The sequence below is a fragment of the Peromyscus eremicus genome, chromosome 8a (assembly GCF_949786415.1).
Source record: "Peromyscus eremicus chromosome 8a, PerEre_H2_v1, whole genome shotgun sequence".
NCBI classification, from domain to species: domain Eukaryota; kingdom Metazoa; phylum Chordata; class Mammalia; order Rodentia; family Cricetidae; genus Peromyscus; species Peromyscus eremicus.
Window position 1 is genome coordinate 95241560 of NC_081423.1, and position 21364 is coordinate 95262923.

Consider the following 21364-nt stretch of genomic DNA (forward strand, 5'->3'; position numbering starts at 1 on the left):
CTCTCCCAACCTGTCTCCTGTGTGTCAGGAAAGGAGGAAAGGGCACGCCTGGGAGAAGGCATCGCAGCCTTGGAGAACAGAGTAGAACCAATCCGTCCCTCAAGGCCAGCATGGACAGGAGGCCCAGCATGGTTACCCCGTCCTCTGTTGGAGCCCAGGCAACCATGTCTCTAGCTGAGTGACAGTCTGCTAAGTGATTCTCCTGCCCAAATCTCCCACACCTCCCATCACTCTTGAGATGAAGAACAAGACTCAAGCAGAGTCTGGGCCCCACTGTCCAGGTGCCATGTCCACTGTCTTGTCCCTCCCGGTGGCAGCTCAAGCCATGCCTCCTTCTCTTCTCTGCTGCTGGAGGCACAGGCCTCCATTCTTCCCCGAATCTCATCACACTCCATAATGGTGTGGGACTCTTGTCTGGACTGTTCGGTAACACCTCTCACCCCATCTCTTCACCTGCTCAATTCCTCCTCTTCCTCCAGGCTCCTTCCAGACCGTCTCCTCTGGATTATGTATCTAAAGCCTGTATAACAGATTCTGGGACTTAGCAAACCATCGTTAATTTATTATTTCATGCAGTGTCTGTGGGTTGTGGATGGGGAAGAAAGACATTGGGGACATCAGCCTCTCCAACAGCACTAATGCTGGGTATGACAGATAAAGCCAGGAGACGCTTTCTGGCTGTGGGGAAGAATTCTGCACACAGGCTGCCAGCCCAAAGTGACTTTATCCTGTGTCATGTAGAACTCCCTAACACCGCCACCCCACCCCACCCCATTTAGTGGTTTATAACAATAAGCCTGTATAAGCTTATAGCTAATGAGGCCCAGGAATCCAGGGCCAAGGTGGCTGAGAGTCGCCACCCCAGCTTCTCATGTGGCTGCTGCCATAGGTTTGGCTGGCCTGCCTTCCTCTAGGAGCCTGGACTGGGGCTTGTGGATCTACCTCCAACTCACTCATGTGACTGCTTGAAGTCCAGTTCCCAGTCTGCTTAGGAGCTAAGGATCTGCTCACAAAGCAGCAGCCAGTTCCCAGTGAGGAGAAACCCAAGGGATTGAGCTTCAGGGATCTGTCTCTGCTACAGGGGTCTATCACCATTGGTCCTGGCTGCCTGAGGTCCTCATGCTTACACAGCAGGTACGTTCCCAATGAAATCACCTCACCAGCATATCATGGACACTTTTTTATAGCTACCACATCCTCCCACTTCATAAAGTCAGGATCTCCCGCTAGACAGCTCAGTGGGCACAGCAGGCCAGCTTCCGCAGCTTAGGACTTGCCACTGTAGCAATTAACTGATCACGTGTATAGTTTATAGGGTGCTGTCTGTCCATCTTCCTAAACTGGATTCCAGAAAGGCAAGGACGGTTGCAAGCTATAGCCTCAGAAAGCCCAGAATTTAGGGGCCTGACGATTACTGGGTGGCTAGAGAAATGAGTAAGTGTACAACAGATGGAGTGAATGAATGAATGAATGAATGAATGAGAAGGGAAAGAACTTGAGGGGAGAGGAAACAAGTGGAAGTGGAAAGAAACAAGACGAGAGAGAGAGGTCAAACGCACAGTGATGTTTCTCCAGTGCCATGCTAACAGGATGAAATGTAAATTCCTCCTCTAACAGCATGCCAATCAGCCTCGCTTCCTTGAACTGTGGCTCACATACTGAGTTATGGGCTGGAGCCCCTGGCGCAGCCTTGGACAGCAGGAAACACCTCAGATTGCCTCAGCAGGATGCTGGCCAGACAGGAAAGCTATTTCCCAATAAATGAGACGGAAGAGCCTGGAAGTCACATCTCCTTTTGCAAATGAGGTCTCCCTCAGTCTCCTTCTGGTAGTGATGGGCTCCCAGCCATTTGCTGCCATCGGAGCACCCAGGGAAGCCAGCTGGCAGGTATGCGCAGACTTCTCTAGGGGTCACCCTATGTGCATCGGGAGAGGAAAAGGCCCAAAGGCTGCAGTCCGAGCTCTCTTCTCCATGGGGTTGGGCCGTTTTTGATGGTCTGACTTTGGCATCTGCTAGTCCAGCCTTCCACCTTTACTTCCCCTTCCTGGGAAATGTTAGACGAGGGAGCAGGAAGGTGACAGAGAGGAACAACAGAGGAAAGGGACTGCAAGACAAGCACAGGATGGAGAGCACACCTCACAGTGGGAAGCTGAGCGGACAGAATAAAGAGGAACACAGCGTATCCAGAGAACAGTCATGCACATTCACGTCTGAAGGAAACACGGCCTTCTCCACTGACAGCATGCTCTCTGGTGCCAAGTGCTCAGCAAACTAAGAGACATTTATCCCAAGCCCAATGTCAGACTCAGAGGTAGAAGCACTTGCCCCACAAGCCTGAGGACTTGAGTTTGATCCTGGGAACTCACAATGAAAGGAGAGACCTGATTTATAAAGCTGACTTGCGTGTGTGTGTGTGTGTGTGTGTGTGTGTGTGTGTGTGTGTACCCCCTACACACACAAATACACATCATAAACACATGGTAATGAGCTTTTAAAGTTACTTCAGAAAAAACAACAATACAAAAAAGATAAATGATAGTATAATATAAGGTGGTAGGCACCTTATATTACGTATGTGTGTGTGTATGTGTGTGTGTGTGTGTGTGTGTGTGTGTGTGTGTGTGTGTGTTTTACAGGCCAAAGTGATTCATACTTTTTTCCCCCAGAAGAAAAGCAGGAGACTGTGGCCTCTTCTATGGGACTAAGAGCTTCAGTCAGTCCCCTGATCAGGACCAAGCAGAGGAGTGTTTAAGCTTATCCATGCCTGTGTATGAAGAGTCTATCACATAGTGAACAGTCATTTCTCACTATCGTCGGTGAGCCAGAACAAGCCCTCCAGCAGATATCTTGAAATCACAGTGTCCAGCTCTCTCTACACTATGTTCTTCCCTACACATGCACCAGCGATCATTTTTAACTGATGAACAGGCAGAGTAAGAGATTAACAATGACAAGCATAGATGGTTAGCAATCTCAATGTAAGATCTGCTCTTCCCTTAAGTCCAGAACTTCCATTTAAAATAAATGAGGACATTATACTGTAAAATAAGGGTTTTTTGAATCCAAGTCTTGCTTTACCACAACAGTCGAGCTGATAAGTGCAATAACCACAAAGTTACCCATGAGAGATAGTGTACATGGTGTGAATACACTGGACAAAGAGATGAGTCATGCCTCATGACAGATACAGCAGGACAGTGCAAGATTCATTCATGTGCCTCAGAAAAGCATGGACCTCAAAACTTAGTGTGTGTGTGTGTGTGTGTGTGTGTGTGTGTGTGTGTGTGTGTGGTCTGTGTTTGTGTGTGCACACATGCACATGTACACATGGGTATACTGTAAACACGTGTATGTGGATGCAAGAGGTTGACATCAGGTGTCTCCAAACGTTCCCCACCTTGTGAAACTTGAGGACAATTTTATCAGAGTTTAAGAGGAAACAGAACAGGTTAGGTGACAATCTCAGCCGCTGCGAGGAGGAAGTGGAAAAAGCCACACCGAACAGAAACAGAGACAGTTTGCTAAAAAGGAAAAAGCAACTTCTAAGAATGGAAGTGGGCTGCTGGGCTGAGGAAAGCCGCCTGCAAGGAGAACATCCTTAGCTTGTTTTAAGGCAGGATCTCTCACTGAACCTGGAGCTCCCTAATTCAGCTAGGCTGGCTGGCCAGTGACTCCAGGGATCCCCCTGTCTCACTCCACCTTGTGAGTGCTGGAGTCACCAGCGCATGCTGCTCCCACGACTTCCTTCATGTAGGATCTGCAGCCTCGAACTCAGCTCCCCATGCTCACACAGCAAGCACTTTACTGACTGAGTCATCTCCCCAGCACAGAAATTATTTTTCATTTGTCTAATTTTTTATCAAATACTTTGACCTCAGCTGACCACAGGTAACTGAAATTTAAGAAAGAAAAAAAAAAAAACATAGATAAGAGGGGACGATACAGAAAACAAGGATCTGACCATACAGAAATCCCTGTCAAACATGAATGCCTGAGACCCGGGACCACTTGGGAAGCTTTGTGAGTGAACAGCAATCCATAAGACCACAGATGTGCCTGAGGAGCGCAGGGTGGACGACTGACGGAGTAACAGGGACCTTCTTCGAGGCTCGGTGTCTACATCAGCAGAATGAGGCTTTCTGAGCACTAGAGAAAAAAAGAAATCTAAGGAACTACTTGTAGGTGGAGTGTCTCTCATTCCTCCATCTCCCATCGAAGTGGTTAGTCTAAAAGAAGACAGCATTAGACGGGGCTTTAAAAGATGAGACACTTGCAGAGGCGGCTCTACTCACCACAGGGAATAAAGGAAGGGTGGACAAAAGGGAGGGTTGAGGGGAGGGTGGACATCACAACACCAGCAGCTCCATTTATCAAGCTTCTCCTAAACATCAAGTATTAGGTATGCACGGCCTTGCTTTACAATGTAAGCTACCACTGTCTGGGTATCCAGATGAGGAAACGGAAATTTAGAGGTATCAAGTATTCAACCCAACCTAGCAGGTGGCAGAGCCTGACCCCAGGCCCTCTGTGCCAAAGTAAATGCTAGGACCTAGATACCTCAGTGGTTAAGAATGTTTGCTGCTCTTCTAGAGGACCCAAGTTTGGTTGCTGGCATTCATGTCAGATGGCTCCCAAATGCCTGTACCTCGAGCTCCAGGGGATCTGATGTCCTCTTTTGGCATCTGTGAGCATGCACACATACCTTTAAAATAAACACCAAAGTCCCCACAAAATGTTCAAGTCACTTCTTAGTGCTGTCTCGCAGGGGCCTATGTGCTGAGGCCACCTGACAAGGAGGCTAGAAGAGAAGACTGCAGAAACTAAACCCCAGCAGCCTGGGCATACGTTCCTCCCCCGAGGGAAGTGGTACCTCGCTCTTCTTTGACACTCACAGAAGTGAATGCGACCAGAAGAAGGCATGGGGTCCCCATGAGACTATAGTTATAGACAGCTATGAGCTGCCATGTGGGTGTTGGGAATTGAACCTAGGTCCTCTGGAGGAGTATTCAGTAACCTCAACTGCTGAGCCATCTTTTCAGCCCCCAATTAATTTAAAAATATTTATGTTGTACACAAAATCTTAGTAGGGTTGCTGTACATTTGGATTAAAGTGACAGAAATATGTCCCAAATCATCATCAAAGCCCAATATCAGTACTGAGGAATTTTGGTAAGGACCACACAAGCTGTATTCTGACCCACGGAAGGCTACCACCCTGGTGCAGCTCCCACGCTGGAAATAAACCTCTACTCTGCTTCAAGCTTCCCTAAGTGATGTCTCCCAGGTGAAAGTGCCTGGGTGACTGACTCGGGGATGATGAGTGGGGTGTGTATGAAGAATGCCTGGAGTCAGGGACCCCTCTAGACAGTGGAAAATTCCAAAGCTTTGGAAGGGAGATAAAGGCAGAGTGATGCTTCTTCCTGGGGCCTGAGAGGAGGTCAGGAGGCATGGGGCTAAACTTGCTTTGCAATACCCTGGTTGGTTTGAAGGGTGAGGGAAGGGGAAGATGTGATACCATGGGGTTGGGTAGCTAGCAAGCCCATTTTTATCTATCGGACAAGGAAGGTGGTTCACTTCAATCAAATAGGCTCTGTAGGTCCCCTAGAGGAAACTGGAAGGGGACAGAAAGACAATGGTCACAGATGCCCGCTGGAGGTATTCCCAGAGCCCAGGAGACATGCCAAAGTCCTCATGATGGTCAATGGGAAGCCTTTCTCAAGCTGAGAACATTCAGAGAGCTCCTCATCTTTGTCTGCTGGGGACAAGCCATCCAGCCTGCTCTACAGGGACCTCTGAGTCAAGCATGCAACCTTGTGATCCTCAGACCTTTTAAACTCATGGGCTCTGCCACATAAAAAGGCACACGCTGCTTTATTGTTTATGGACTAGACCTAGATTAACTCTCGGACCCCAGGAGCCTGATGTGGAACTTACACCCTCCTCCACTTCAGCCCTAGGCTATAAAGCCCCAAACAGTTCATCCCTTAGGGATCAAGGCTTATAAAGCACAGTCCTCCAAGCCAAACACAAGGTCAGCTGTGTCTGCCTGTTAAGTTCCCCATGATGAGCAAGTGAACTGTTGACATACCCCCAGAGGAAGGGGGTCATTGGACCCTCATCTGATATTCCAACCATTTGTGTGTAATTTAGCCTGAGTTGCATACAGCCTCAGGGTCTAGGGCAGGGACTAGAATACACAGACTGAGGAAGAGTGGGGAAGGAGCTCCTTCTATGTGGCTACATTACAGTCATTGTCCACTCTGGACGAGGCTTTCCAGAGAGGCTACCCGGGGGCCATGCATCCTTCTCCACTCTGGACGAGGCTTTCCAGAGAGGCTACCCGGGGGCCATGCATCCTTCTATCAGCAAGCCCTCACCCATGCTCTGTAAGCCCAATGAACTCACTGCTCCTCTGGAGTGAACTGTGGTGAAACTGAACTTTGGTTTGCTGATTAGGACCCCAGGAGGAGGGAGGTAGATGTTGTTCACATCTCCTCCAGGGAAGGAATTTTAGTAACACCAGGCCACGGTGCTGTTGAGAGTCTCCTGGCTCCAGCTGGCTTTTCAAACAGAGTGGGCGTCTTAAGTCACCCCACAGGTAGCCCCTGCTGTGTGTGTCTCCATCCCTGCACAAACACAGCCAGAACGTGAACCTTCCCCTGGTCAAAGCGCCTTTGCATCCAGTGTCCCAGCCACATGCTTAGACATGAAGCAATTCCTTCGGGGGCACAAAAGAGCCCCTGAGACCACTCTGGGGGCAGCAGGGAGACTGTGTAGCCTGTGGATCTCAGTTAGTTCTAGCATGCATTGTCCCCCATGGAAGTGCCCTGAGGAGGGTACCTCCCGGTCTCTCCTTGATTTGCTTGGAGATCTGAGCCCTCCCCAGCCAGGGTCTCAGCTTCTGCAGGGCAGGTCTTGTAGTGCAGAGAAGACCTTGAATAGATACTTGGCAGAATAAAGGACCACTAATCTCTTTGCATCCTCAAGGAATTGCTGTCCCTTAGTAACCTGGGGTAGGATGCTAGCAGGACTGGATGTAAGCAGCAGTTCTTGCCTCTAATGCAAGCCCTCGTCTGTCACACACTGTTCTGACCAGCCCCATGCCAAGATGGGTCGTTATAGAGGAAGACTCTTATCCATGCTAAAGCTGTGGACTGCTGCTGAGGTCTCATGTATCCCAGGCCTTGAACTTTTTAAGCAGCAGATGAACTTGGACTTCTGAGCCATCTGCCTCTACTTCCTGAGTGCTAGGGTTATAGGCATGAGTCACACACCCTTTATATTGTGCTGGAGTGGATTTCGGGCTTCTTGCATGCTGAGCAAGCATTCTACCAACTGAGCTACACCCCTAACCCTTCAGTGAATCTTAATCTTAAGTCTCCATTTGAGTGTTAAGTCTCAGGAATGTATTATCTCCCTGGAGTTCTGCTTAGCGCTCTGCCCAGTGGTCAATCCCTGGGTACACTGGCTTGGTTATGTTAGGCCAGCAGAAGCTTTCCCCCACTTCTGGCCCAACCGGTATGCAGCCCAAGGCTGGATGTAATTTATATAACAAAACACTCAAACAAATGAATTGCATTTGCAGAAGGAACAGCTAACTGTGCAGGGGGAGAATGGGCTTTTGAACAACCCAAAAATATTGGTGAATGAGACAGGCAGAGCAGTCGATGGAAAACACCAGTTTAAGTTCATGTACCCGTGACACCTGTGCCAGCCTGGTAAATATCCCAGGACTCTTCAAAGGCCAAGCTGGAGAAAGGCTAATGGTAAGCTCGTTTGTAATTCAGCCAACTGCGCAATTAGCACTTGGAGCCGTTACCTCGAGGCCTGGTGTTCTGATGGACAAGCCAATGGGCCTCCGAGAGAGGTGGATTTATGCTCATGGTACATTCTCTGGCTGCGGAGCTGCTGACTGGCCTTTATCAGGGAGTGTGGCCTGAAGCTTCCACTTGCTCTGCTGTGTACACCATCTCAGCAGTGCGCTTTGGTGATGCCAAGTCACCTCTGAGGTCATCTTTAAGCCTCTACAGTGTGGACAAAGGGATGCAGGTCACCTTGCACCCCAATGTTCTCTGTCCTACTGTCCTTTACAAAGTAGAAATGAAGCGGGGAGGACAAACATTTGAGTTACAACTCAAATATTCTTTATCCGGCAAGAGCTGTGGGGTGCTTACAAGGTCTGGTACCCCCTTCTTTTTGATACTCCAGTTAACTAGACTCAGAGTCACTACACTGCTCTGGGTGTGTCCGTGAAGATGTTTCTAGATTGGGTTAATTGAGGTCAGAAGACTCCTCCAGAATGTGGGTGGCACCATTCCACAGGCTGGGGTTTTCAACTGATCAAAAAGGAGAAAGCCAGCACTGTGCCAGCCTTCACCTGTCCCTACTTCCTCCTGCAGAGGCAGCGTGGCCAGCAGCCGTCTGACCCAGGAGCCACACCTTGATTCCCACGGCCGGCCGTCTGTTCTCTGAAACCACGGCCCAAATGCCGCCTTCCTCCCTAACACTGCTCTGGGCAAGTGCTGGGGCACCACAGTGAGAACAATAACTGATGGAGGCACTGATTCCATTCACAAGCTCACCCCCGAGCCAGTCACCCCCAGATCCTGATCCTACTGTGTCGTACTAGGTATTCAGATTATAGATTCTGGAGGCAGGAGACTCAAACGTTCACTCCACAGTGATCGTTGGTTATCGTTTGAAAGCTTTACAGGAAAATTTCTTTGTTTTGTTTTGGTTTGTTTCTGGAGGAGAAAAAACTAAGGAAAACGAGAAGCCTGCCTGGGTCTCAGAAGTGAGGGAGGGACAAGGCATCCCTACCATCAGAGGCGAGGTCACTGGGATGCTCTGTACCACAGTCATCCCTTCTTACCCCATCTATCATCTTTGCAAGTCACAATGTCCCCACGCTTCAGTTTCCTCTTAAAATAAGCCAGTGGCCTACATTATCACTGGGGTCCACTCTACTCTTACAATTCTTTGACCATTTAGAGGGAGGGGAGGGGACTGCCTTTCAAAGCCATCAGTCTCCTTCCTTCTTGTCCACCAGACTGAGGCTTTCGCTGTCCTTACTGTCCCACCCAGAGCAGATGGCTAGCCCTCCGGGGCAGAGCACACCGCCCATGCCTTGTACTCATGCCTTGTACTCAGCCAGCTCCACGCGATGAACACAGCAGATGCTGTGAGATACAAGAGCCTAATTTTGCTGCAAAACATATTGTTTCTGAAGGGAAGGCTTATATCATAAGGCTGTGAAATTGCGCCCAGGACGAAAATGCTCGTCACAGCGCTGTCTAGTAATGGGAGGTGGGAGAGCTACTGTTTGTGCCCACCAATGCAGTGACCACTGAATAAACTGCCTTGGCTTTCCTCCCTCCAAGTTTTCCCTCAACGCGAATGAGGCTGTTTCCTCTGAAGTAAGACATTCTAAAACTATTATTGTGTGGAAGCTGCTCCCCAAGTCCATCCTGAGTTGACTGAAGATCATTTCTGACAGAAAACAGGCACCTGGGCAATCTTAGGGGCTTCATCCTTGAGATCACTTCCCAAGGTCAAGCTTAAGAACCATGACCACCAGATCCTGGACATTCTGGTTGCTATATGAGGCCAGAGCAGGGAGGAAAGTGAATTTACACTGGGATGATCTGGCATCTAGAGCCTAGGGGTGGATACTGCCTACAACACACATGCACCCGTGGGACTGCAACAGCAACGGTCAGCTATGCAGAAGGACAATGGGCTTTGCCATTGTTGTCTTGTGTTTTGAGATGTAGCCAAGTCTGACCTCAAACTCATAGCAATCCTTCTGCCTCAGCCTCTTTGGTGATAGTATTACAGCCATATGTCATGTATTTGAGAAATCTACAAACATTTGATGACAGGGTAGACAGGCAGGATTGGGAACATGGTTCTGCAGTCCAAACACTTATTTCTGCCCCACTACTTCTGTTATTTAGCCTTAGACAAGTGTCTAGTTCCTCAATCTGTAAAGTGGGCATATGAGGAGAAACAGTCATCGCCCAAGCCCCCTTCCTATAATGAATTTTCCTATTTTGTAATTCATTGATGAAAATTACAACAGCAGATGAAGACCAGATTTAATCACATAACCCAATCCTGTGTATGCTCACACCTCTTGGTTATATATACATACATACACACACACACACACACACACACACACACACACACACACACACACATATATATATAGAGAGAGAGTTAGAGGGCTGTCTTCCTATGTCTAGCATCCTCACCCTCCTTTTTGGTGGGTGTCCTGTTTTCTCTTGAGAAAGCCCTAGCTCTGTCTTACATAGCGCTAATGGGATCATTAGCTGAGATCCTCTCTGCCCCTCTCTCAGCCTCTACAATTTCCCTGTACTAGGCCAAGCAAATGCTTTCTTCCAGAACTGAATGCTCAGCATAATGGCACAGTGGCAGAAATGGCTTTGTTTCTGAATCAATCTGATGTCAGCCCTTTGAAGAAACTTTGTTATGGTTTGAATATGAAATGCACTCCCCCCCCCCCCCCCGCATGCTCATGTTTGAGCAGCCAGTCCTCCACTTGTGATGCAGTTTTAGAAGGTTGGAAGCTTTTGGACATGCAGTGGAGCTGGCAGACATAGGCAGAGCTGCAGTTTGAGGGGTCCAGGCTGGCTCTACATCTGCCCGAGCTCTCTCAGCATCCCAATACACCAGGAAGAGACACTCCCCTTTGATTATTAAATTACACTTTTATTTACAGAAACTCTATATTCTCAGCCTCCAGAACTGGCTCAACTAACAAATCCTAGTTTTTACTCCACACTATAGGGCTATGTACTTTAAAGTGATAAAGTTCAAGTCAGCTTGAATCTCATGACAAGAATTTCATTGTTTCACTAAGACATCTGTTACCTCTATAGAGCGACTGAAATTTTGAAATGCAGCCATAATCTGAGCATACACATGTACATGTACCTGCACACATATGCACATGTACCTGCACACGTGTGCACGCTCATGCAGACGCATACACAGTAAAATAAAATGAAATAAAACAAAGCCTAACTCCAATCTCCCTAACCATGTGGTTTTAAGACTCAATGGTTAATGTGGACTAGAAAGATGTGAAAACCCTGATTCTCTGCTATGCTAGACCGGAAGTCACAGCCACTGCATGGAAGGAAGAGAGACCCTCGGTTCCATTCTCTATAACCACAGGTGTCTCAGACACTGTGCAGCATTGACTGTGGCCCATCTGCCACCTAATCCCCAGAGGGAACAGCAGAGAGTGGGCACTCTGCCTCTCAGCCCAAGCCCATGATGACACCACCCCGTGCAGGTACATCTCCCAAGAAAACGACCCAGAGGATGGCTGGTCTAAACATCCAATCTCACTCCTGAAGGAGTAAGAGACTCCCGAGCAGGCTGCTCAGCAATAGAAGGGTGAGAGGAAGACTCTCCGTTACTGAAGGCTCGTGGCAGGGCTTGGCGGCACACATGTTTAATCTCAGGGCAAGAGGATCTCTGTGAGTTCAAAGTCAGTTTAGTCTACATGGCGTGTTCCAGGCCAGCCGGGCTGCACAGTGAGACTCTCTATCAAGAAAGAGGTGAGGGGGCGCTGGCTAGAGTCGGGCCTTGAGAGACAGCTCACTCAGTAAAGAGCTTGCTATGCGGGCCTGAGCCCCAGAACGCACACACCAGAGCTGTGCACTGTGGCACAGGCTAATAATCCTAGTGCTGGGGAGGCAGAGACAAGCAGCTCTCTGGGGCTTGCTGGCCAGCCAGCCTATTCAGATCCTAGAGCTCCAGGTTCAGTGAGAGACACTATCTCAAAATTCAAGGTGGTGAGCAACTGCAGAAGAGGCCTAAGGTTGACTCCTGGCCTCCACACACGTGAGTACACAAATGCATGTGTGAGTACCTGCACACACAAACATGTACACACACACACACACACACACACACACAGAGTAAAATAAAATAAAAGCTAGTGTCCATCTCCCTAGCCATATGGTTATATGACATGCCAGTTAGACTGGCCATCCACAATTCTAATTATTTATGGCTTAGGAACCCATGAAGACGGCTTCCAGAGAAGAAGAAGACACTTGCCGGGGATTTTCTGGTCTCGGAGCTATTGCTGAGAGAAAGTGCGCTGTTACCCTCAGCCTCCACTCTTGAGCCTCACGAGGCTAATGCAGTAGCCACAAGTGGCTATTTAAACTTCAATCAGTGGAAATGAAGCTCGATCACAACTCCAGTTTCTCAGTCACCGGAGCCACATTTCAAGTGCTCAGCAGCTGCGGGGGGTCTGAATCTGCTCTGTTGGCTGGTGCAGAGACAGGACATTTCTGTCACCACGGGATGTCCTCTGGAGCAGCACTGCTTGGGGAGGGAGGTGTTTGGCCCTTGTCCCTCCTAGATGCTACTACTCCCCAGCTGAAAGGCAGAGAGAGCAAGCACAGGCAGGTACCCGAGAGAGCAAATCAGGGTGTGCCTGAGGGTGAAGAAACTTGCCTACCTCTAGCTCCTTCAGGAGAGATGCTCGAGTTGCTATGGAAACACATCCTGGACAGAGGGAGAGGTAAGAAGTGGCTAGGGCTGGCAAGTAGGAAATAGCAGGCAGCCCTAGGGGGGCAAAGGTTACTGACTTTTTGGAAGGTGAATTAGACATAAGCATCTATTCTCACCATGAGAGGTCCTTCTCGGAGGACAAAGTGACTCTAATGGGATCAGTGCAGAGAGGTACTCCTTAGCCCCCTTCTGAAGGGAGCCCTACTTTGAGGATATTCCCATATAGAAGTTCTGAGGTGCCCTCCAACTAGATCCTATGGGGTTTTGAAAAGGACCACTTGACAATTTGCTACTCTGAAGACATGAAGTCATAGTTGCAGCACTCAGGAAAGGACTTCGGCACTTGCTTTTGTACACTTCGTGTTACTAGAGCAGGATATCAGAGACTAGGTAATTTAGAAAGCAGGGAAATTTATCTCTTCCAGTTCCAGATGCTGAGAAGCTCAAGGCCAGGGGACCCACACCTGGTGACGAGCATCTTATGCTCTCCCACAGTGGAGGGCAAAGGACCTAAGAGCAGATGTGTGACAGAGAAGGCAGGAGAGTCAAGCTCATCTTTTCATCAGGAATCCATTCTGCTCCTAACTAACCTAGGTCCATGACATCAGCCTCTTCCACTCTCGAAGGCAAAGGCCTAATCATCCTCGCAGGGTTCTCACCCCCAAACACATTCCCCTTCCCCCTTCTTTCTCCCTCAATCCTGAGGAGTTGGGTAGAGGGTAGAAAATAAAGAAGAGGAATTACAGATCACTTACCTCTTGTTCACTACAGACTCCCATGACTAAATCAGACCTAGACCTGCTTGTTGAAACAGACCCTGGCCATGAAGTGGAGCAACAATGAACTGCACGTCAGCCCCTGAACTTGACAGGGGCATAGTTGCATCTGCTCATGAAATCATCAGGACAGGGAAGGGAGAACCAAGAGAATGGAAAAGAAACCCTTTAAACTCAGAAGGTTCCAGAAGAAACGCATGAGAAAGGTGCAGCCCAGGTAGGACAGTGGAGTGCAAAGACCACAGGGAGGTGATGAATGCTGCATGGTATTAACGGGACAGGAACTGCCTGTTGTTTGGGGGGAAAACAACAACAAAAACAATAAAACAAAACAGGAAAGCGGTCACTGGCCAGGGGAATGCAGAGGAAGAAGGGTAGCCGTAAAACAGGTCAACGCTGTCATTAAAGTGCTGGAGACTAGATCCACGGCCGTGTACAGGCCAGGCAGTGCTCTCCACTGAACCATGGCCCCACCCTTAGCTCATTGCCTTTCCAACATGCCCTAGTGGTTGGCTGAGCCAAAACCCTCCTGACCACTATACGTTGATCGACAGAGGTGTGATATGGAGTGTGTGTGTGTGTGTGTGTGTGTGTGTGTGTGTGTGTGTGTGGTGGGGGGGCCTTCCCAGAGCTCACATAGAAAGATTAGTTCTGACAGACTGCTTCATGGGACAGAGGCTAATGATGCCTTCCAAAAGCCATCTTATCCCTTTCTTAACTAAGAGAACACTACATGTTAGAACTTTCCAGAAGGCAAAGCCCAAGTACAAAGCCTTCCTTCTCAAAGCATGAGGTAACCTCAAAGCATATGTAAAATTAAAACACTAAAGGGGTTTGTGTGCCCAGAAAGACTGTAGTGTACTTATCAGCCAGGGAGAAGAGAGGCTCACATTTCAGATTTTCTGTTTTGGGGCAATGCCTTACAAAAACTGGGAAGTCAGAAAACCCATCAGGGAGGTTATATAAAGCCCCACATGCTGTATTCAGCATCATCTGCCCAAAAAGTTCCTGAAGGGAGTTGCCCAGTTGTATAGAGAAATGTCATTTCCAGGACCACTATCCTCAGGCTAGACTTAGACTTGGGAATCCAAATACCTGGAAGCATGGAGGGACCACCTGCACCTGCAGTGTGTTCTGGAAGGAATGGGCTTCAAGGGTCAGCTTTGGTCATCACTGGTGGAGTCAGAGAGCTATCTCTCCCTCTTTCTCTCTTTCTTTCCATCTTTCTTCTCCCTCCCTCCCCCCCCCCCTCTCTCTCTCTCTCTCTCTCTCTCTCTCTCTCTCTCTCTCTCTCTCTCTCTCTCTCTCTCCCTCTCTCTTCTTCCAGTGCCAGGAAGGGGGAAAATCTATCCCAGCAATGGTACAACCAATTCCCTTTCTTAATTAGAGGGAAACATTTGTAAAGCAGAGGAACAAGAGGCATAGTTGCTTGAAGAGAGTTTGCAAATTATCTCTAAGCACAAAGCCAGCACATTAACGAAGGTGATGGGGCTGTAGAATGTTCTAGGCTAATGCAGAGGGCTTCTGCCAGTCACAGCTGGGGGCTTCTAATCCCCTCACTCAGAGCTGGCCATGCAGGCACAGGTGGAATACATAAACCCAAGCTCTCCAGGAGTCAGAGGACAGAAACCTATCATTTCCAACGCTCCGGAGAGCCTAATGGCTGCAGGAGAGCATTCACATAAATAACCATTTCCTGGTACTGCAGATTAGATTTCATACCCCACAGCCCAGGACCAGCTTAAGTGGAGAGATATGAAGAACGGGTCTTTATTCAAAAGCAAGATTTACTTCTAATCCACTAATAAGCATGCAAATAAAATTTTCCAGGCTCTGTGCCCTGGGGAAGAAAGCGCTTGCTCGAGACCATTTTCTGACCTTGAAGGTTCCTGGCGTTGAATGTGGTTGCAGTTAGCCTTGGCAGATCCTAGGGTTTCCTTCTCTAACAGGTTATCAATAGATGGTGACTGTGGCCATAGCCTGCACAGCCAAGGGAAACATGAACAGTTTTAGACAGCTGCGAGCCAAAAGCACTTCCTCTAGAAAGTGATTTAATTTGTGATTTTTTTTTAAACTCAAAACTTTTTTACTGTGCCATGGAACAAAAGCCATCTGCATCTGGCATACTTCCCTGATGATCTTTCCCAAATATTTCTCTAAGCTGGAAGAACGTGGTATGTGAGCCCATCACCTGTCACTCTCTACTCTTCCCCTTCTTTCTTCCACCCACCCAGGAAGCAGAGTGAGTTAAGCGATAAAAAGGGTGAAGTACCAATGGTATAGAGTACACTGATGCCAGGGTTTTTCTATTATATATGCTTCATATATAATACATATTAATGTTAATGTTGAACAAACTGCAAATTTGTTCTAGCCTAATTTGTGCCTAGCCTAATTTGCAAGTTCTAGACTAACAAGAGACCTCTCAAAACACAAGGTAGGCAAATTTTAAGGAATGACACCTATGTTTGACCTCTGGCCTCCACGTGCAAATGTGAGCTTGTGTGTATACACACACACACACACACACACACACACACACACACACACACACACACCACATACAATTGAAATAAGTAAATAATAAAATTCAATTCAGGATGTTTTAGAGTAGTAAACTTAGAGTGGGTTTATTGAGTTGTGGCCCAGCTGTACATCAAGGTTCATCTATTCCCTCTGAGACTTTGCCTTTCACTCCAGGACTGACTGAACAGAGACAAGCACAGTGTATTAGTTTGCTTTCTATTGCTGTGATAAATGTCATGACTAAGAGCAACTTGGGAAAGAAAAGGGTTTATCTGGCTTACACATCCCAATCACAGCCTGTCATTGAAGGAAGTCAGGGCAGGAACTCAAGCAGAGGCAGAGGCCATGGAGGAGTGCTGCTTACCGGCTTGCTCCCCATTGTTTGCTCAGCCTGCTTTCATATAGAACACAGGACCACCTGCCCAAGGGTGGCATGACCCACAGTGGGCAAAGCCATCCCACATCACCCATTTACCAAGAAAATGCCCACCACGTGCCCATGGGCCATTCCGAGAGAGACAATTCCTTGACTGAGGTTTCTTCTATCTAGGTAACTCTGGTTTGTGTCAAGTTGATAAGAATTAACCAGCACATCCAAACTTTGTCTCACTGAGGTCCTTCCAAAGACCTGAAAAGATTTGTGCCATCCGTGACCTCCTGTTTCCATCCCAGAAGGTGGCATCCTTTTCAGCCAAGGGTCCAGCCCAGATGATATGAAATGACTATGATATATTATGATTATGGGTTATGGTATGAAAGCATAGGATGCGGAATAATGGGTCCTAGAAGAGTGCATAACCGCCACTGTGGGCAAGAACTCACTGTGACGGTTTGAATGAGAAAGGCCCTCCATAAGCTCATGTGTTTGATACATGGTCCCCCTAATGGTGGTGCTGTTTGGAGAGGTTATGGAACCTTTAAGAGGTGGAGCTTTGCTGGAGGAAGTACGTCAATGGGGGTGGACTTTGAGGTTATATAGCCTGTCCCTCCCTCCCCCTTCCCCTTCTTGCTCCTCTTCCTCTTCTTCTGCCTCTCCTTCCTATATGTGGATGAAATGTGGTCTCTCTGCTGCCAGGCTTTCCTAACATCCTGGACTGCAACCCTTCTGAAACTGTAAGATAGAGTAAACCCTTTCTTCCCTGACTCATGTGTGGTCAGCATTATTTCATCACGGTAACAGACAAGTTAATACACTACCCCAAGAGAAACCACTGCCAAGGCCTGACTTTTGCTCTTGGGGCTCTCCCATGCCAGGAAAGATTCTTCTCAGATCAACAGGACCCCAAGTGCACAAGAGAACTCAGCTTGCTGAATAAATCCCATGTGTTCCCCTAGCTTCTTAAGAGGTTTTTTATCACCTCTTTGGGGATCTGACTCCAGGCCTTCCTCAGGACCCCCAGTTGGTGCTCACTTTGCCTGGCTAGAACTCATCAGGATTCTAGCCTCTTGAGATGTGTTGGCTGGGATTCCATTACACCACAGAGCACCTGTCCCTCCCCAGTACTCCCACCTTATGTCCACTACAGACTCACTGTCACACCACTGACGTACCTGACCAAGAGATAATTAGATTATCTTTGGCTCGAATTCATTGTTATGCATTTCTGAAAGCAAATTCATATCCTTTGTCTAGTCGCCCCCAGAAAGAGTGTTTAGGGGTTCAACTATATCTTCATCAAATTCATATGTTGATACCTGTGCTGAATAGTTTTATGTCAACTTGATACAAGCTAAATCATCAGATAGGAGGGAACCTCAATTAAGAAAAAACTTCCATAAGATCCAGCCACAGAGAATTTTCCTAGTTAGTGATTGATGAGGGAGGGCCCAGCCCATTATGGATGGTATCACCCTGGGCAGGTGGTTCCGGGTTCTACAAGAAAGCAGGCTGAGCAAGCCATGAGGAGCAAGCCAGTAAGCAGCACCCCTCCATGGTCACTGCATGAGCTTCTGCCTCCAGGTTCCTGCCATATTTGTGTTCCTATGTTGACTTCCTTCAATGATGAACAGTGACCTGAAAGTGTAAGTCAAATAAACCCTTTTCTCCCCAACTTGCTTTTTGGTCATGGTGTTTTGTTGCAGCAATAGAAACTCTAAGACAATATCTTAAAGCCCAATGCCTTAAAATGTGGTCTCATTTAAAAATAGTGTCAGCAGATAGGTAGTTAGGCTAGAGTGAGGTCACTATGAAGCAATGTGGGTCCCTAGCCCATGACTAATGTCCTCATAAAAAGGGAAATGTTGGGGCTGGAGAAATGTCTCAGTGGTTGCATACTGCTCTTGCAAAGGACCAATTGTGCTTCATTTCCCAGTACTGTGATTCCAGCTCCAGAGGGAATCTAATGCCCTCTTGTGGCTCTGACAGGCAACTGCACCCACATACACATACTCTACACACAGACATACATGCATACACATAATCAAATATTAAAAGTAACTCTTTAACGACAGGACAATGAAAACATCCCAGACAGATACATAAAGAAGATAACATGAAGAGTCATGTGGAAAGTTTGTCCACTTACAAGCCACAGAAAAAGGCCTTGCTGTGTTTTGAATGGATGTTTCTACCATTGGCTCATATGTATGAACATTTGGTCCCTAGATAATGGAGCTTGGGAAGGTTGTGGAACCTTTAGTGGGTGGAGACTCATGGAGGAGGAGGGATCCGGTGGCTAGACCCTAATGTTTTATAGCTCAGTCCAACTGCCTGTTCACCCTGCTTCTTGATGACAGATTCAATGTCACAAGTTGCCTCCTGCTCTGGCCACCACATCTTCCCTGCCATGATGTACTGGATCCCTCTGAACTGTCAGCCAGGACTGGATCCCTTTGAACTGTAAGCCAGGACTGGATCCCTCTGAACTATAAGCCAGGACTAGATCCCTTTGAACTGTAAGCCAGGGATAGATCCCTCTGAACTGTAAGCCAGGACTGGATCCCTTTGAATGGTAAGCCAGAATAAATTTCCTTCCTTAAGCCCCTTTTTCAGGTACTTTGACACAACATGAAACGTAACTGAGACCTGGAACAAATGGATCACTCAGCACTACCTGAAGGAACCATCTCTGCCTACTACTTCACTTAAGATGCCCAGCCTCCAGGACCTTGAAAAAATTCACGGAAGAAAACCACTTTACCACAATCAGAATTCAAGAGAAGTGTCTCTAAGTTGTCCAGCTTTGACCTTGGGGCCTGGGTCCCCTTTCTTCCTGCTCCCTCCTCTCAGACCAGAGAATCTGGAGGTAAGGTTTAGGGTAAATAGTGAAGAGTGAGCTCTAAAGTAAAGGGTTGGGCTTCCTCCCCATTTTCATGTGATAAGCATTGCAGATATCGGTTTGAGCATCAGCCTCTCCATCATCCTTCATCCACAGCAGTCAAACACAACCCTGCTGTCTTAGTAAAGAACACAGGGAGGCATCCCTGAGCTGCACCTGGCCCTATCAGCCCATTCTACCTGCCATCCTTCCCACCTTCTCCAAGTCATGCGGTAGTCTCCAGAACCCCATTTCAGTCCTTAAATCACCCGCACCTCATGTCCATACTTAAAATTATTGCTGGACAGTAGATTCCCCAACGTGGCTTGCCAAAAGGGAACATCCTGGGCTGCAGCTCAGAGGCAAATGGTAACTTCTGGTCAGAGAATCCAGAAATGTCCAGGACTGCTAGTGCCACACAAGTGCCACTTTGTCTGCCTTGACCACAGAGTCTGACTTTCTGAAGTTGTCACCGAGAATTTTCTAACACTCATGAAAAAGCAAGGGTATTTCTTTTTCTCTTGCAGATGAATAGAAACCTGGAGAAAATGGCCGACTATAGGATTCCTGAACTTGAAAATGCATGCATGGAATTCTGGGTAAAAAGAGAGGGAGGAGGAAAGAGTGCCACACCTTTGGGCACAGAAAGGATTATTCGATGCTATAGGTGCTTGTAATGTAAAATAAAAGTGTAAAGAAATATAAGCTCTCCCCATCTATACAGGCCACACTTCCTCCAGGGAATGGTTCATGCCCTGCTTCTTCTAAACAAGCCAGAGGTTCATCCTCCTCCCCTGGGTCAGGGTAAATTCTTTGGAAGAAGAATTCAATCAAGAGTTTACAGATCCACGACTCTACACATTACATGTCATTGCAGTGTGTACCCAGGAACTGAAGGAGAGGCTTCATACATTAGATCATTGATTACCACAAGGTCTCTGGGTCCCTAACATAGGAACTGCTCACTATTATTAACTATCATGGAAATCAAGTCAAAACCACCAGGACGCACATCCTCACATCCACTAGGAAAACGCAGACAATGACAAGTGTTGGTAAAGATGATGCAGAGACACCAAGACCTTCCTATGTTGCTGGGGAAATCTCAAATGGTATGTCTCCAGGCAAGCAGAACACAGAACTCAAGGACATGGGAGGTGAGAGGTGATGTAAGGTGTCAGTAATGGAAATACTTTTTCCTCCTTTCCTCAGAGAGGTGGTGATCAGCAGGAAAAAAGATTTCATTTTAAGAAGTGAGGTTTGGGGCCTGGAGATTGAGTGCTCAGTTAAGAGCACTGACTTCTCTTCCGGAGGACCTGGGTTCAGTGACTAGCACCCACATGGTGGCTCACAACCATCTGTAACTCTAGTTCCAGATGATCTGATCCTCTCTTCTGGCCTTTGCCGGCACTACACACACATGGTGCACATATATACATGTGGACAAAACACCTATACACATAGAAAAATAAAATAAAATCTAAAAAAAAAAAAGTAAAGAAATTGAGTCTGGGGACAGAGTGCAGGGTGTTGGGGTGGGGCTAGTGCAATGAGGCAGCAGGGCCAGAAGAGGCTGGGGGTGGGGGTGGGGGGACGGGGCCAGTATGCTTGGTATTTGATGGAATGGGGGTGGGGAGAGATGGGGAGGTGTCATGACAGTAGTAAGGCTTCTAGCCAAGAACACCTGGGTGACAATCGGTACATTATGGGCTATGGGACACAGGAGGTATGGACGGAATGGGCATGTCTGAAGGCCATCTTGGCAGAGACATTTAGCAGGACGTTTGGAGCCTGTATCTTGGGGCTCTGGAGAACAGGCCCCTCCTCTTTCCCCCCTTTAAATTAGAATATTGTACATTTTAAAGGGTCTGGTGCACCTCAACATCCTGCTGCCTCAGGACCCACACAGTACTCACCCCACCCCCAGTTCTCTCCTCCCTGCTCTGACATCCTCATCCTCACATCCATGCAGTAGCTGTGTGCCTTCCACAGTTGTGTTTCCAGTGCTACCCACTTGAGCAATCATGCTACTTCTCCAAAACACCCCTGGCCACGGCAGAGGGACAGAGCTGGACTGTGTTCAGGGTGGTCATTTGTGGAGGAGGTTTGTGCGGGGCAAGGGGATAGTCAGAAGCAGTGAGGTGGGGAATGCTCAGAAAACATCTGATGCTTGCCCATGAGGGACACTCAGGTAGGAGAGAAAGAGGACAACAAAGAGAGAAGGATAAAAAGCCATGGAGCCAAGAG

General features: G+C 47.9%; 1 protein-coding gene and 1 long non-coding RNA gene across 4 annotated transcripts in view; one reads left to right on the forward strand and one right to left on the reverse strand.

Annotated features, from left to right (window-relative positions):
- Slc39a11 (solute carrier family 39 member 11) overlaps positions 1 to 21364 on the reverse strand; it is a 440696-nt gene that overhangs the window by 100268 nt on the left and 319064 nt on the right. The gene's annotated exons all lie outside the window — the stretch shown is intronic.
- Positions 13256 to 19771, forward strand: LOC131917912 (uncharacterized). The gene is made up of 3 exons (XR_009380780.1): positions 13256 to 13551; positions 18841 to 19105; positions 19645 to 19771. It is a non-coding gene; the product is annotated as an uncharacterized LOC131917912 (long non-coding RNA).